We start from the raw sequence: 12,823 nt of genomic DNA, 5'->3' as shown, positions 1-12,823 counted from the left end.
AGGAAGGAAAGAAGGAAATTAAGGGAAACTGGAGAGGCATAGGTGGATTCAACCTGTAGTGATTCAGATCGCTTGAAAGAGAAAGCTATTTATGTGATGCTTAGGATTTAAACTAATAATGCTAGTGCATTATTAGATTTTTTACATGAGAAAAATTGCTGGGCTATAAATCATGGATACATTCAAATTTGCTAGGAAATGCTATTACTATATTACGATTCATGCATGTGCATTTATTTATTCTTTGCAATTGCCAACAGCTTTTATTTTTGCCTATGTGGCATTAAATAGAATCTGTATGTGATGATATATTGTTTTTGTTCATTATCATTGGTATTGAGCATTTTTCCTATATGGTCTTTCATCTTCTGAAGAAAGTTTCAGGTCATTTTCTCATATTTAATTTATTTGTACATTTATTGATTTCTTACCATTTTTTACTATCTGCACACTAATCCTTTATTATCTGTAGGTATTAAAATGTTTTCTCCCAAATTCACTTTCTCCCAAATTTTCACTCAATTCTACATTTTGACAGATTGTTCTTTTTTTAAAACTGTAGTTTTATTTATTTATTTTTAAAGAGTTTATTTATTCATGAGAGACACACAGAGAGAGGCAGAGACACAGGCAGAGGGAGAAGCAGGCTCCCTGCCTGGAGCCCGATGTGGGACTCAATCCCAGGACCCCAGGATCATGACCTGAGCCAAAGGCAGATGCTCAGCCACTGAGTCACCCAGGTGCCCCTTGACAGATTTTTCTTAATTTTAATAGAATTGAATTTGTCCATCTCTATTGGGTCTACTTTCTTTTCTTCCTTTTTTATTAATAGTTTATTATTTATTTATTTATTTATTTGACAGAGAGAGAGAGAGAGAGAGCACAAGTAGGGAGAGCTGCAGAGGGAGAGGGAAAAGCAGGCTCCCCACAGAGCAGGGGGGTTGATATGGGGCTCCATCCCAGGACCCTGGGATCATGACCTGAGCTGAAGGTAGATGTCTTCAGGTGCCCCTCTTCCTTTTTCTTCCCCCCAAATGAAAGTTCTCACATATTTATTTCTGAACCCCCTACTAGTGCAGAAGCATAGAAACAAAGAGAAAAATGATTTCCCCAATAAAACATGCCCAACTATTCAGAGATTGTGGTAATGTTTTCATTGTGACATAGTAAAATGTAGTGACTGTGGTGCAGCATAAATACATGGGCAATCTCACATGTGCTTCCTTATTGATCGAGCTTGATTTTTCTCCATCTTTTCTTGGAATTGTATCTGGTTTTATTACCAGTTTTCATCTGAATCCATTGGGAAAGTGGACAATTCTGCTTTTGTTTCTTGGCCAGGAGTCACTTGATTCTAAAAATCTTGGGAAAAGACATGGTGAGTCAACCACACACACCACAAAGGTAGAAAGAGCCCACTTTATTTTATTATATAAAAAATCTCTCCCTACTATGAAGCTATAAAGAACATTCGCCTGTAATTTTTTAGAGTGTTCTATTTTCATCTTTCATAGGTAGCTCTATAGTAATTGTATATGGACATGATAGGAGATGATTCATTATTCTACTGTAGATAAACACTTGTCTATTCTCTGTGTTAAAATGTCTATCATTTCTATCATTACCTGCTCTGGCATGGGTTCATGTAACTTAAATAGATGTCCTTGTTCCAGAAATTCCTATTTTTCCATTGGTTTGTTTGTACATATCTCTGCTAATATCATATTGTCCTGATTACTATAGATTTAAAAGCCTTGACGTATGCTAGGGAAAATACTTCCCTAATCTTAGTCTGATGGGGTTCTATCACAAATTACCATAGACTGGGTGGCTTAAATAACAAACATCTGTTTCTTATGGTTCTGGAGGCTGGGAAGTCCAAGTTTAAGATGCTAGAAGATCTGGTATCTGGTAAAGACCTGCCTCCTGATTTGCAGACAGCTGTGACCTCATTGTATCCTCACATGGTAGAGCGCAGAGGGGAGAAACAAACTCTCTTGTGTCTCTTCTTATAACTCCATTCATGAGGTTTCTACCCTCATGACCTAATCACTTCCCAAAGGCTCCACCTCCTAATACCATCACCGCGCAGGGGAGGATTTAAACATGTGAATTTTGGAGGACACAAACATTCAGTCCCATGACACTCTCTAACAGTGTTCTGTACAAAATCCTGGCTATTCTTAGATATTTGTCTTCTGTGTTGGTTTTTAAAAGGAGTTTTAATTAAGTTCAAGAACAAAACAGGGGCGCCTGGCTGGCTCGGTCGGTAAAGCATGTGACTCTTGATCTCGGGATTGTAAGTTTGAGCCCCACATTGAGTGTAAAGATCACTTAAAGTTAATTTTTCTTAAAGCAAAACCAAACCAAAACAAAAACCTGATTTTTGCACCTGGGTGGCTTAGTCGGTTAAGCTTCTGCCTTCAGCTCAGATCATGATCTCAGGGTCCTGGGATCGAGCTCCATGTCGTGCTCCCTGCTCTGTGGAGCTTCTCCCTCTGCCTCTGCCACTCCTCCTGGTGTGCTCTCTCTCTCACTCACTCTTTCAAATAAATAAATAAATAAATAATAAATAAATAATAATAACAAATAAAATCTTTAAACAAAACAAAACCTTATTGTGAATTCAATGCAATTTGCTAAAACACCAAATCTATGTGGGGAGTGATTGCATCATTGTGATATTCAGTCTCCTGTCTAACACTTATTTCATGATACTTTGATGCCTTTCATGTATACTTCCCCCATTATAACCACTTAATAGCTTTCATTAGACATATTTTAGGATTTTAAGAAATTTATTTTAATAGAAATTAGTTAAAACTGTGGCTATGATATCCTCTAAAAATTTACTTCCAGTGTCTTGTTGCTAGTAATTCAAATTGCACTGAGATTTATTATTTTTTAAAAGATTCATTTAATTATTTGAGAGAGAAAGAGAGAGAATGCAAGCAATAGGAGTAGCAGAGGAAGAGAGAGAGAGAGAGAGAGAGAGAGAGAGAGAGAGAGAGAGAATGTGTCCTCAAGCAGACTCTCTACTGAGAGCAGAGCATGACCCAGGGCTTGATCCCAGGACCCTGAGATTAGGACCTGAGCCAAAATCAAGAATCAGACGCTCAACTGACTAAGCCTTTCAGGCACTCCAAGATTTATTTTTATATTGAGCTTTACATTTTAGAAACGTATAGAATATTACATATGTAGAAGATGTATGAAACAATTGCACAGTCAACTGAAATGTCATAAAGGGAATCTGTATAATGTCAGGCAGGCCAAGACTTGGAAGAAGGTTTCATACCACCCATCCCACTTAAAATGATACTTAAAAAAAAAGATTAAAAGATTTTATTTATTGATTCATGAGAGACAGAGAGAGAGAGAGAGGCAGAGGCATAGGTAGAGGGAGAAACAGGTTCCATGCTGGGAGCCCGATGTGGGACTCGATCCCGGGTCTCCAGGATCACACCCTGGGCTGAAGGCTGTGCTAAACCTTTGAGCCATTTTGGCTGCCCTCAAAATGATACTTAAGGGAGGAATCACTCCATCTGTCTCCAGATGGAGTTAGTGTCATGAATTATAAGATAATTTCCTTGCTTTTCCTCATAGTTCTATAACTTGTGTATGCATCCCTATGTCAATATATTTTATTTTTGTGTGTTTTTATGCAAATCGCATCATAATGTATGTACTGTTATATATCAGGTTTCTTTTTTACACAGTTATGAATCATCCACAAAATGGTTGTTAATTTTTTAAGTTAATAGACTATTTTTCAGAGAAGTTTTAGGTTTACTCCTGCAAAAATGAGCAGCTCTTACAGAGTTACCATGACCCCTTTCCCCTGGTTCACAGTTTCCCTGAGTTTTAACATTTTGCATTAGTGTAGTGCATTTGTTACAACTGATGAAACAGCGTATTACATTGGATGATGATTAAAGTTGATTAATACAGCATTATTAACTACATTCATGGTTCATGATAGGGCTCACTCTTTGTGTTTTATAGTTCTATGGATTTTGACAAATGTATGAAGTCATATACCCACCATCAGAGTACCATACAGTAGTTGTGCAGCCCTAAAAATCCCTTGTGTTTCATTTATTCTTCTCTCTGCCCCTTCTTTGCTTTGCCTCACCAAATCCCTGGCCATCACTCATCTTTCTACTATCTCAATAGTTTTTCCTTTTCCAAAATGTTATATGGTGGAATCATACAGTGTCTAGTCATTTCATACCAGCTTCTTTTACTTACTAATATACATTTGAGCTCTCTCCATGTCCTTGAGTTTTCTGTGGCTTGATAGCTCATTTCTTTTTATCACTGAATAATATTTAGTTATATGGATGTGCCACAGTTTGTTTATCTGTTTATTGAAAGGCGTATCTTGGATGCTTCTAGTTTTTGGCAGTGGTGACTAAAGGTGCTATAAACATTTGCGTGAAGACTTTTGTGTGTTTTCAGCTCATTTGGCTAAAATACCTAGGACTGAGATTTCTGAGTTGTATAGTAAGGCTTGTAAGAGCATGCCAGACTATCTTCCAAAGCGACTGTACTATTTTCTATTCATACTAACAATGGATGAGACTTGCTGTTGCTCCACATTTTCACCAGCATTTGGTATTGTCATTATTTTGGACTTTACTAGATGTAAGCAGCATCTCATTGCTGTTTTAATTTGGAATTCCCCAGTGACATATGGTGTTTTGCATTTTGTCATGTGCCTATTTGCTATCTGAGTATCTTCTTGGGTGAGCTGTCTTTCCAGATTTTTTTGCCCATCTTCAAATGAGGTTGTTTGTTTTATTACTGAGTTTTAAGAGTTGTTTGTATAGTTTGGATACCAGTCCTTTAGCAGATGTACTTTGCAAATGTTTTGTCCCAATCTTTGGATTGTTCTTTCATTCTCTTAACAAGCCCTTTTGAAGCATTGAAAATTTTAATTTTGGTGAAGTTCAGTTTATCAATTTTTTCATTCATGGATCATGGTTTTGGTGTTGTATCTGAAAACCTCATTGCCAAACCCAAGTTGTCTGGATTTTCTGTTATGTTAACTCTGAGAAGTTGTAAAATTTGCTTTTTACATTTAGGTTTATGAGTTCCGTTTTTAGTTAATTTTATGAATATTGTAAAGTCTGTGTTTAATTGATTTATTTGCACATGGATGTCCAGGAATTTCATCACCATTTGTTGAAAAGACAATTTGTTGAAAGGACTTTCTCCACTGAGTTGCCATTGCTTCTTTCTCAAAAATCAGTTGACTATATATGTGTGTTTTTGGGTTCTCTATTCTGTTCCATTCATCTATTTCTCTTTTTGCGAAACCACGCTGTCTTGATCACTGCAGTTTTATAATAAGTCCTGAAGTCAGATTGGGACATACCTGTGACTTTGTTCTTTGTTAGTATTGTGTCAGTTATTCTGAGTCTTTTGTCTTTTCTTTTTTTAAGTAGCTTCATGGCCATCATGGAGCCCAAAGCAAAGCTTGAATTCATGACCCTCAGATCAAGACCTGAGCTGAGATCAAGATTTGGACACCTAACTGACTGAGCCACCCAGGCACCCTAGAGCCTTTTGCCTTTCTATATAAACTTTAGAATCAGTTGTCGTTATCCAGAATAACTTGCTAGGATATTGAATGGGATTATGTTGAATCTATAGCTCAAGTTGTGGAGAACTGACATCTTAACAATATTAAACCTTCAGATCCCTGACCATGGAATGTTTTCCCATTTATTTAGATCTTCTTCAATTTCTTTCAACAAGGTTTTGTAGTTCTTAGAGTATAAGTTTTTTTTATTTCATTCCATTTTATTATAAATATTTTCTTTTTTTTCTTTTTTCTTTATTTTTTTATTATTATTATTTTTAATAAATTATTTTTTTATTTTCTTATGATAGTCACAGGGAGAGAGAGAGAGAGGCAGAGACACAGGCAGAGGGAGAAGCAGGCTCCATGTACCGGGAGCCCGACGTGGGATTCGATCCCGGATCTCCAGGATTGCGCCCTGGGCCAAAGGCAGGCGCCAAACTGCTGCGCCACCCAGGGATCCCTAATAAATTAATTTTTATTGGTGTTCAATTTACCAACATACAGAATAACACCCAGTGCTCATCCCGTCAAGTGAGAGTATAAGTTTTTTGATTAAATTTATTACTAAATTTGATTAAATTTATTAAATTTATTACTATTTTATTCCTTAGGTGCTATTATAAGTAGATGTTAGAAGGTGAAGGAGGGTCAGTAATGTATCTTCCAGACTGAGAAGGTACTTTAAGAACAAAAAATGAAGCAAAGCACTCCCTACTGTTTACACAGAAGTTTTTTTAGGGTAATTTACTGACAAGGAGGAATTGGATGGACAAATCATCCTGGTGCTGTGCAGCTATTCTCTGCTAAGCCTGGACCTTAATCCCCAGCTTTTATAGAGCAAGGGACATGGTGATGAGGCCACAGGGTAGTTATCTAAAATGGCACCATCCAGGGGCGTCAGGGTGGCTCAGTTGGTTAAGCATTGGTTAAGTGTCCAGCTCTTGATTTCAGCTCAGGTCATGATTTCAGGGTTGCGAGATTAAACCCCACATCAGGCTCCATGCTCAGGAGGGTGTCTACTTGTGATTCTCTCTCTCCCTCTGCCCTTCCCCCTGTTCTCTTTCTCCATAAAATAAATAAATATTTAAAAAGAATAAAATGGCACCATCCGTGCACCAGGCATCCCTACTGCTTATCTAAAGTGAAGCCTTCCATGAGCCACTTTAGGGAAGATCAGAACAAGTCTTCCCACATTCTAGTCAGGGCATACATTAACTTACAAGGGGTCTGGAACTCAGAGCCTGAGAGAGGTCACTGCATGGACATGAACAAGAGGGAGAGCCAAAGATTGAGTCAGTGTTGTCAGTACTCTTACAATAGGCTTGTTTTCTTAATTACATTTTCAATATATTTCATGGCAAGTGTATAAGAAAACAATTGATTTTTATGTGTTAATTTTCTACTTCCAATCTTGCTGAAGTCATTTATTTGTTCAAATAGTTTTTTAGAAGTTTCCTTAGGATATTCTGTGTCAAAATAGAGTTTTATTTCTTCCTTTCCAATCTGGATGCCTTAATTATTATTTTTTTCTGGCCTAACTGACCTGGCTAGAACACCTGATACCATATTGAATAAAATAGCAAGAGTGGACATTCTTGTCCTGGTTCTGATCTTATGGGTAAAGGCATCCTGTCTATCACCATTAATTAGGATCTTGGCTGTCCCTTATCAGCCTAAGGAAGTTCCCTTCTGTTAATAGTTTGATGCACTTTTTAAAAAGATTTTATTTGAGAGAGAGAGCAAGAGAGAGAGCACACACACAATCAGAAGGAGTGGCAGAAGGAGAGGAAGCCAGTTCCCCACTGAGCAGGGAACCCGACATTGGGCTCAATCCCAGAACCTTAGGATCCTGACCTGAATCAAAGGCAGACACACTTAACAGACTGAGCCACCCAGGCACTCCAGTTTGCTGTATGTTTTTTACCATGAAACCGTGTTGGATTTTGTCACATGCTTTTCTGTGTCTATGAAGATGATCATGTGATGTTTTTCTATTGATATGATGTTACAATAATTGATTTGGGGGTGTTAAAGTTGGTATACCTGGAATAAAACCTACTTGGTTACAGAAAAAAAACCCTATTTGGTCATATTGTATAATTCTTTTATATATGTCTCTGAATTCAGTTTGGTAGTACTTTGTTGAGGACTTTACACCCATATTTATAAGAAATTGGTGTGTGTGTGTTTCTGTAATGTCTTTTCTTTTTAAAGATTTTTTTTATTTATTTATGAGAGGCACAGAGAGAGAGACAGACATATAGAGAGGGAGAAGCAGACTCCTCTCAGGGAGCCCAATGTGGGGCTTGATCCCCGGGATCACACCCTGAGCTGAAGGGACATGCTCAAACTCTGAGCCATCCAGGCGTCCCTAGGGTCTTGTTTTTTTTTTTTTTTTTTTTTTTTTTTTTAATCTTCTGGAAGAGTTTGTGAAGGATTAGTATTAATTCTTTAAGTGTTTGGTAGATTTCAGCAGTGAAGCTGCCTGGAACTTGGTTTTTGTTTTGCTTTTAACAAGCTTTTTTTTTTTTTTTTTTTTTTTTTTAGTAGTTTTAGTTTCACAGCAAAATTGAACGGAAAGTACAAAGTTCTCATATGCCCCTGTCTCCATACGTGTATAACCTCCCCCAATATCAACATCCTACACCCCAGTGGTACATTTGTTAACCATCAATGAACCTACACTGATACATTATTATCACCCAAAGCCTATATAGATCACATTAGAATTCACTAATGATGTATGTGTTATCGGTTTTGACAAATATATTGATATGAATAATGATACCACCATTAAGGTATCATATAGATTAGTTTCATGCCCTAAAAATCCTCTGTGCTTACCTATTCATCCCTCTTTCCCTCCTACAATCATTAATCACTAATTTTTTACTGTCTCATAGCTTTGCCTTTTTCAGAATGTCATACAGTTGTAATCATACAGTATATAATATTCAGATTGGTTTTGGGATCCCTGGGTGGCTCAGCGGTTGAGCATCTGCCTTTGGCTCAGGGCGTGATCCTGGGGTCGAGTCCCACATCAAGCTCCCTGCATGGAGCCTGCTTCTCCCTCTGCCTATGTCTCTGCCTTTCTCTTTCTCTGTGTTTGTCTCTCATGAATAAATAAATAAAATCTTTTTAAAAATTCAGATTGGTTTTTCACTTAATGACAGGTCGGGGGATCCCTGGGTGGCGCAGCGGTTTGGCGCCTGCCTTTGGCCCAGGGCGCGATCCTGGAGACCCGGGATCGAATCCCACGTCGGGCTCCCGGTGCATGGAGCCTGCTTCTCCCTCTGCCTGTGTCTCTGCCTCTCTCTCTCCTCTCTGTGTATTCTCATGAATAAATAAATAAAATCTTTAAAAATAATAATAATAAAAAATTAATGACAGGTCGGGATCCCTGGGTGGCGCAGCGGTTTAGCGCCTGCCTTTGACCCTGGGTGAGATCCTGGAGACCCGGGATTGCATCCCACGTTGGGCTCCTGGGCTCCTGGTGCGTGGAGCCTGCTTCTCTCTCTGCCTCTCTTTCTCTCTCTCTCTGTGACTATCATAAATAAATAAAAAAATAAATTTCCTCCAGGTCTTTTAATGGGTTGATAGCTCACTTCTTTTTAGCATTACACAATATTTCATTGTCTGGATGTAGTAGTTTGTTTACCTATTCATCTACTGAAGGACATCTCAATTGCAGCCAACTTTTGGCAATTATAAATAAAGCTGTGATAAACATTCATGTGCAAGTTTTTGGGTAGACCTAAATTTTCAAGTCATTTGGATAAATCCACCTTTGGGCATTGGTTTGAGGGCCAGGAGACTCTCCTCTGCCACATGGGGTCAGGGTAGGACAAATTTACTCTATGAAGATCAAGTGGATGTGGGCCTCTGATAGGCTTTGTGTAAAATCCCAGTACTGAGACAACTGGATAGCTATATGCAAAAAAAGAAGTTGACTCTTACTTACAGAACATACAATAATTTACCCAAAATGAAACAAAGACCCAAACATGAGATCAAACTATAATACTCCATTTTTTAATTTTAATTTTTTATTTATTTTTAAAGATTTTATTTATTCATGAGAGACACACAGAGAGAGGCAGAGACATAGGCAGAGGGAGAAACAGGCTCACTTCGGGGAGCCTGATGGGGAACTCAATCCCAGGTATCCCCACTCTATTTTTTTTTAAGTAGGCTCCATGCTCAGTGTGGTACAATGTGGGGCTCGAATTCACAACTCTGAGGTCAAGATCTGAGCTGAGAAGAGTTGGATGCTTAACTGACTGAGCCACCCAGGAACCCCAAATCTAATACTCTTTAAAAAATAGGAAATATTCATGACCTTGTATTTGGCAAATAATTCTTAGATATGACATTGTAGGGGCCCAGGACAGGCCACCCCTCAATTGATTATTTTGAATTATTTACTTAAGACATGGCCAGTGCAGCAAGAACACTCTGACCCACCTTTGTCTTCAGAAAGTGTGAAATAAATCTCCCAAGTGAAAAGTATCCTCCTTGCAGTAGTAGGTAGAGAGACATCCTTATTGTCAGAAACAAGGAATTTAGCCTATATAAAAGCCTATACAAAGAAATCTTGTTACCCTTACTTATTTACTACTCCAGTCCAAATACTGCTTAGAATTACTTACTAATTGAGGCTCCCAAAATAAGTTATCATTCTACTTTAAATTCTCAAAGATTTATATTTCTTTGTCTATAACTTAAAAGCTGTATACCGGGAACCCTGGGTGGCGCAGCGGTTTAGCGCCTGCCTTTGGCCCAGGGCGCGATCCTGGAGACCGGGGATCGAATCCCACGTCGGGCTCCCGGTGCATGGAGCCTGCTTCTCCCTCTGCATGTCTCTCTCTCTCTCTCTCTCTCTCTCTCTCTCTCTCTGACTATCATAAATAAATAAAAAAAAGCTGTATACCTTTGTCTTTTCTTTGGGTCTCAATTTATTATTGGATCTCCATGTGCATGTAATTAAACTTTGTTTTCTCTCTTGTTAATTTGTCTCTTATTTCTTAGACCACCTAGAACAATCTTAAAGGATAGATAAAAAGTTTTCCTCCCCAACAACACCTAAAGCAAAAACAAGGAAGGAAGGAAAGAAAAAGAAAAAAAAGAAAGAAAGAAAAAAGATATTTTGGACTTCATCAAAATTAGTAAGTTTTGTACTTCAAAGGACACTATCAAAAAAATGAACACATCCAGAGTGCCTGGGTGGCTCTTGATTGATTTTGGCTCAGGTCATGAAATTAAGCCCCAGGCTTTATGCTTGGTGTGGAGTCTGCTTGCGAATCTCTCCCTCTCTCTCTGCCCCTCCCTTTGCTCATGCTCTTTCTCTTCCTAAATAAATAAATAAATAAATAAATAAATAAATAAATATTTTTAAAAAGACAATGAACATATCCATTGGAATCTTTGTGTACTATTGGTGGAAATGTAAAATTGTACCACTAATATGGAAAACAATATGGTGGCTTCTCAGAAATTATAGTTAAGGGCAGCCTGGGTGGCTCAGGTGTTTCGCGCTGCTTTCAGCTCAGGGCGTGATGCTGGGGTCCCAGGATCGAGTCCTGCATCAAGCTCCCTGCATGGAGCCTGCTTCTCCCTCTGCCTGTGTCTCTGCCTCTCTCTCTCTCTCTCTCTCTCTCTCTGGGTCTCTCATGAATAAATAAATAAAATCTTTTTAAAAAAGAAATTACAGTTAATATATGATCCAACAATTCCCCCCCTGGATAGATATACCCCAAAGAATTCAAAACATGGACTCAGCTATTTATAAACTTTTTTTTAAAGTAAAAGGCACAAGATTTATTTGATCAAAAGAAAATAGGAGCGTTATGCACATCTGTTCCTAGGACCATTATTCACAATAGCCAAAATGGAAACAACCCAAGTGTCCATGAGTGATCCATAAATGGATCAACAAAATGTAGTACATACATACAATGGAATATTATTCAGCTTTAACAATAAAAGAAATCCCAACCCATGTTACAATATGCATGCCTTGAGGACAATATGTTAAGTGAAATAAGCCAGTCCAAAAAGTACAAATACTGCATGATTCCACTTATATGAGGTTCTGACAGTAGTTACATTCAGAGAGAAGGAAAATAGAATCGTGGTTGCCAGAGGCTAGACATAGGTGTGAATGGGGAGTTGTTGTTTAATGGGTATAGAATTTCAGTTTTGCATAATGAAAACAGTTCTGGAGATTGGTTTCCGAATGTCAGTGTACCACATGCTACTGTACACTTAAAATGTTAAATTACAATATGTGTATATTGCCACAATTAAAAGTAAAATGTTGGGGCAGCCCAGGTGGTTCAGCGGTTTAGTGCCTGCCTTCAGCCCAGGGCCTGATCCTGGAGACCCAGGATCGAGTCTCATGTCATGCTCCCTGCATGGAGCCTGCTTCTCCCTCTGCCTGTGCCTCTTCCTCTCTCTCTCTCTCTCTCTCTCTCTCTCTGTCTCTCATGAATAAATGAATAAAATCTTAAAAAAAAATAAAAGTAAAATGTTTTAAAACAAGAGAGTGAAAACGTGACCCACAGAATGGAAGAAAATTTTGGAAATAATATATCTGATAAGGTACTTGAATCAAGTATATACTGTATAAAGAACTACAAATCAAAAACAAAAAAATCAAATAACCCAATTAAAAAATAGCAAGTCATACAAACATTTTTTCCACGAAAGATATACCAATGGCCAAGCGTATATGAAAATTTGCTGGACATGATCACACGTCAAGGAAATACAAGTCAAAATCACAATGAGATACAACTTCACAGTCACTAGACTGGCTAGACTTAAATGAGAGAATAATAAGTTTTCGGGTTGCCTGAGTGGCTTAGCGGTTGAGCGTCTGCCTTCGGCTGGGGGTGTGATCCTGGAATTCAGGGATCAAGTTCCACATCTGGCTCCTTGCGGGGAGCCTGCTTCTCCCTCTGCCTGTGTCTCTGTCTCTCTCTGTGTCTCTCATGAATAAATAAATAAAATATTTTAAAAAACAATAATAAGTTGTTTTCAAGGATATGGATAGATTGGGCCTCTCATATACTGCTTGCGGAACTGTAAGTGGTGCAGCCACTTTGGAAAACAGTCTAGCATTTCCTCAAAGATTAAATGTAGAATTTCCATATGAGCCATCAATTCCACTCCCAGGCATATGCCCAAGTGAAATAAAAACACATGTCTAAACAAAAACTTGTACACGAATGC

The sequence above is a fragment of the Nyctereutes procyonoides genome, unplaced genomic scaffold (genome assembly GCF_905146905.1).
Source record: "Nyctereutes procyonoides isolate TBG_1078 unplaced genomic scaffold, NYPRO_anot_genome, whole genome shotgun sequence".
NCBI classification, from domain to species: Eukaryota; Metazoa; Chordata; class Mammalia; order Carnivora; family Canidae; genus Nyctereutes; species Nyctereutes procyonoides.
Note: the sequence above shows the minus strand (reverse complement) of the source record.